The sequence below is a fragment of the Pteropus medius genome, unplaced genomic scaffold (assembly GCF_902729225.1).
Source record: "Pteropus medius unplaced genomic scaffold, Ma_sr-lr_union100, whole genome shotgun sequence".
Classification (NCBI taxonomy): Eukaryota; Metazoa; Chordata; class Mammalia; order Chiroptera; family Pteropodidae; genus Pteropus; species Pteropus medius.
The window spans coordinates 7001132-7007131 of NW_024352785.1; positions in this window are offsets into that span (position 1 = coordinate 7001132).

The following is a 6000-nucleotide window of genomic DNA, read 5'->3' on the forward strand; positions in this document are numbered from 1 at the left end:
GCAAGAACAGGTATAGCAGTGTGGAAAACTGAGACCCTTATATTCAGTGGCAAACCATTTGATAAATGGTTGCCTAAAATACCTTGGAAGGGAGATTACATGCAGATCAAGTCTGTAGCTATAGGTTAAATCATTGGAAAATTTCATAATGGTGTAGATTGGTTGCTTCAGCAAAGTTTTATAAGAAAAAGATGAACTAAATTTAGATCTAGCCAATTTGCAAAGAGAAAGGCAAGGCCTATATCTCTGCCAAGGAAAAGACAGAGAATCTAAAATGGTAGAGAATCTCAACCTGTGGTAGAGAATCTACAATATTTGAGAGCCTAATAATTTAATGCTGAAAAATTCAATTGTGTCTGTGCCTCCACACTGAAGCAATACTAAGAGTTTGCTCTGAAGGAGCACAATGACCTCAACTATTTACAAGCATCTCTCCAAAGCATTCTGGACTAGATGATAAGAATCAAGCCAGAAGCACAGATCAGGTTAAGGGTGTTGTCTTACCATTCAAGACCTTTATTTTAGGGCACTAGAGAGCTGCCATAACAAAGAACCACAAACTGGGTGGCTTAAACAACAGAAATTTGTTGTCTTACAGTTGCAGAGCCTAGAAGTTTGAGATTAAGGTGTCAGCAGGGTTAGTTTCTTCTGAGACCTGTGAGGGAGAATTTGGTGGTGTATTGGCAGCCTTTTGCATTCTTTGACTTGTGGATGCATCACCTTGATCTCTGCCTTCATATGCACATGGCGCTCTCCATGTATGCATGGCTATGTCCTAATTTCCCCTTCTTATAAGGACACTAGTCATTTTGAAGTAGAGCTCACCCTAATGACCTCATTTAAGCTTGATTTCCTCTGTAAAGATCCTGTGTCCAAAGAAGATCGCATTCTGAGGTACTAGGGGTTAAGAATTAAACTTTTTTTGGTGGGGTAAGGAGGATGGGAAATACAATTCAACCCATAAACACCACCATTAGGTTGAAAAGAGGCTGTACAGAACATGATAAATGTTCTAATAATTAAAACAGCTAATAATTAAAACCAGATCTTCACCTCTTCCTTACTGTATGTCCATATTACAGGAAATGGATTAACAAAGTCTTTTAAACTGTAACTCACAGGAACTACAGAATGACATATAAACTGAATTCCCTGAACACTCGGTGTCCCTCTCAGTGCCTTTACTCTGTCCCTCTCACTCTGCCTCTGAGAGACCATGCTCTGTGGAGTGTTACCCATTTTCTAATAAACTTTTCTTTTAAGACTCTAAAAAACAAACAAACAAACAGATCTTCAGACTTAAATATATATAATGTCCGGATGAGCTCTGAACTGACCAGAAGAAAGATTGGGAGCCCATTAAGTTTATAAGGAAATTCTTTACCAGTGAAACCATAAACCTGGTCTGCCAAAGCCTGACTGTCTGAGCACAATGAAAACTTAAGTACTCAAACCTACACCAGCAAAAAGAAGGATGTCAAAGTTTTGCAGCTCCAGTGCCCAATTCAGATATGGTCAAGGAGGCTATTAAACGAGGAGGACCTCCAAAACAACAAAACCAGTAGTCATGGAGATGACAGAGGAACCAGAGGCTGTTGTTGGAAAGGCTAACCCAGAAAATATGAGTAGTCTATTGCCAGGGCAGAGGTTTCTGAAATTCTTGCCCAGTATAATATTATTTCTGAAGGGAATTTTTTATTATAGTTATTCTGTTCCAATTATACCATTGAATAGTGTGTGCTTGTGTTGGGCAACGAGGGATAACTTATTTGTCAATTCCTGGATCACTTGAACACAAGTAGCCACATCTAGACCTGACGGAGAGGACTCTATGTCGTTCAGGTATTCTGATCTTTGAGCTGGGTTCAGTCTCTGGCTGAGACTTTGAGGTCATACCTCTTAGGTAGGGTATGAATTGTTCTCTGGTTGGGTAAGAGGTGCTCACAGATCTCAGGGATGGAAATGGGTGGTCTGTGGCAGATTGCTAGATATCCTCCAACAGCTATTTTCTCCCTTTCTTTTAATCTGTGGCAAAAGAAACTATGGTTTGTTTTTTTTTATCTGGACACAAGACCACTCCCAATAAAAACTATATTTCTGAGCCTCCCATGCAACTACAGTTCTGGTTATGACTTAGTTTCTGCCAATCAGATGTATTATTGAAATATTCAGAAATGAAGTGGAAAGTAGAGGCAGTGTGGAGGTCTCTGGTTTGTGTTTACCTGCTTCTTGATCAGGGAGGCTTTCCTGATCAAGGTAGAGGCAAAGTAGTTTCAAAACTGGTAACCACTGCGACTTCTCAAATGAGCAGGTAGCTTCCTGAACATAGAAGAGACAATAGGTCCCTCCGTGGCCCAGTTTTGTGGTGTGACTCTCAAATTTGTTTTCGAGAGCTCAAACTATAACCTATTTTATAATCCTTCCCTACAGTTATGTAGGGCATTTAAGACTGTCTAGCAAATGCCGTTTCTATTTAAACTAGCAGAGAGATTCTCTCCACTGAAACTAAATGTGTCCAGTACAGGTTGGAATTGTTTGTCTCATTTTATGGAACTAAGGCTTAGAGATAGAAGGGAGTTACTAAACCTGTTCTCTGTGGGGGAAAAACATGCCCTCGTTTATAGTTTTTGCCACTATCTGTGGTAAATTCTCCCACCATGGCTGAATTCAGGTCTCCAGAGGTTTAACGACTTTTAGGCAAAACTCCTAAAAACTTAACAATTGGCTTCACAAGCTGGCTGTTGCTCCATTATACCACTGCCTAGGGAATTTAAGTAACTTTCCCAGTGTATCAAGTCAGTAAGTAGTTAATTAAAAGATTGAAAATAGAATGATATTTATTCTGCCTGAAAATCCATTATACTTTATCAAGAGAGTTTTTGGCTGCCAACACAACACTGAACAGTAATCTACAGCACACAGTATAAACGCCTTCAGTGTCTTCACTTCAGAGACAGTTAATGAGTGTTGAAACAGGAGTAGAGAAGTTTATAGTATTTTTAAAGCTTTAGGTAGAATTTGGATGTGTAGTCATGACCAATATATGCACAGACAGAAAAGGGTTTAAACAGCTTAAGACCATCCAAGTTTCAGATGGGACTTAAGGAGTGAGGGAAATAATTCACAAATGTATAAATCTAAAGTCAGTGCTTCTTGACTCCTGTGTGAGTTTGTGGTTGAGGTAGTTATACAATCGACCTACTAGAAAATTCCTGAAGATCACAAAGAAACTGGGCTTTCTTCATGCACATTTAGATTATCGTAGTATTGCTTTTTGACATTAAGTGAGCAATGAAGAAACTGATAGTGTATGTCCCACTTTTCTGGGGAGTTTGTGAGGAAATCTGGTGCTCAATCTAATGAGTTGGACCTGGCCATTTATCAAGCCTCCTGAGAACAATGAAGCACGGGGCATCTATTCTTTACCTCGCTATGACTGTGACGATCTGGTCAAGGTAAAGGCTTTTAGCTAAGTACTCAAAAGAGACCTTAAAATGAGATGACAGGTTTTATTTTTAGAATTTTGAGCAAAGAGCTAAATAATCTGCTAAATAAGAGGTAAATTGTGCAAATGCACACAATAATGAACCCTATATAGATCTTAGCATTCAAAAATTATAAGACAATAGTGGTAGGAAAAAATATGTGACTGGAGGGTTTAGACATAGGCCTTATTCATTCAGTTCATCGAACATAATCAAGCAGCCCCTGTTGTGCCCCCAGCATTCTCCAGGTACTGCAGGAGCCAGGGCTGTGGCCTCTCAGGGATTTTTTGACAGGTCAAGTGATCAAATAGGTTTTGCTTTTAAACATTGTAAGATAACAAACAAAAGTATAATAAGATTAGAAATAATTCTCAAATTTGCTATTTCTTTATATGATAAGGATATAATTCAAAAGGGCAAAACATTTTGAGACATTTATAAGAAAATTCCTTATAAAGTAATGTGGAGTTACATGAATCCTGTTCTTCCTTAAATATACCTGCTTTAGAAAACATTCTCCTGGTTTCCTTTACATCATCTATGAAGAAACGCTTATTGAGTAATTAGAAAACATTACTGCTTGACAAGTGAGAACAAATGATAAGACAATAGATACTTTAAAGATAAGTGTAAAGACACAGTTTTATCTAAAACTGCCACTACTTTAAAGATAGAGATTGATTTTAATTCCAAGGAAGTCAGTCACTGTGATAGATTCTTTTGTTTCAGTATTTCTTCCACCCCTCTTGACATCTCCATCCCTCTGTCTCCACCACAGCCTCATGTTCGTAGTACTATATTAGAATCCTAATGGTATAGAACTAAAAGTAGGAAATCTAGTTTCTGATGAATGTACCTAAATCACTGATTTTATGAGGCGAATCCTCTTCCACAAACTAATGATCCACAATGTAATTTATTAAAGCATTATAGAAATTTGTCCTGAATTAAAATGAGCCAAAATGTCCAATAATAGAGGATTATTAAATATGATTTGGTATATCAATAAAATATTATGCAGTCATTAAGAAAATATGATAGAAAAAATTATCAATCTGAAGAAAATATTTGCACATTATTGAATATAAAGAAAAGCATGAAACAAACCACCTAACAGTGTGTACAAATTCTATAAAAAGAAATAAATACTCTTTGACTCAAAATTTTTGCTTCTGGGAATTTATCTAAGAAAATACTAAGGAAAGGGTGCAAAGATTCCAAGTTCATCTTCATCCAAGAATTGTTTTTAATAGTACGAAAATTAAAAACAACTTACAAGTCCAAAAATACTATTGAATTTCTGTTTGTAATCAAGATAGAGTAACAAAAGACATACAAAGTATGTTCTCTGACCACAATGGAATTAAATTAGAAGTTAATAACAGGAAATTATCTGGACAAACCCCAAATATTTGGAAATTAAATTACATACTTTAAAATAACCCGTGGGTCGAAAAAGAAATAAAAAGGGAAATTAGAAAAAATTTTAACTGAATAAAAATGAAAACAGCATATAAAAATTTATGGAATACAGCTAAAGCAGTAATTAGAGGGAGTATTTTTGCTCTGAACATCTGTATTAAGAAAAAAAGATCTCTAGTCAATGACATCAGCTTCCACCTTAAGAAACAAGAAAAATTTTAATTCCTTAAAAGATATAAACTGTCAGCCCTATTTAAGAAGAAACATAACCTGAAGAGCCTTATATCTATTAAAGATATTAAATTTAGAGTTTTAAACCTTCCCACAAAGAATATTTTATTCTTAGATTCTTTCACTGGTGAATCCTACCAAACATTTAAGAAGAAATAATATCATTTCAATAAACTCTTCTAGAAAATTAAAGACTTCCCAACTCATTCTACGAGGCCAACATTACCATGAAACTAAAACCAGAAAAAGATACTGTAATAAAAGTACAGAATGATATCCCTCATGAATGTAGAGACAACAGTTCTTACCAAATTTTAACAACTATTAAAAGGCCAGTACATCATGACCAAGTGGGATTTATATTGGAATGCAAAGTTAGTTTAACATTTGAAAACCAATCAGTGTAACTCACCATGATAACAGACTAAAAAAAGAAAAACAATGTGATCATCTCAATAAATAAAGAAAAAGCATTTGACAAATATTCAACATGCGATCCTAATAAAAACACTCAGCAAACTAGAACTAGAAGGAATATCCTCCACCTGATTGCCCTGTATGAAAACTGTGCTGATAACATCATACTTAATGATGAAAGACAAAATTCTTTCTCTTAAGGTGAGGAAAATAGGCTAGGATGTCTACTCTCACCACTTCTAGTCAACATTGCATTAGAGATTTTAGCCAACCCAACCAGGCAAGAAAAAGGAATAAAAGACATTCTAAAAGATCAGAAATGAAGAAGTAAAATTGTCTTTGTTCACAGATGACATGATCATCTATATAGAAAAACCTGCGGAATCTGTACATTTATTGAGTTAGTGGAGCTAATAAGTTTAGCAAGACCAAAAGATGCAAGATC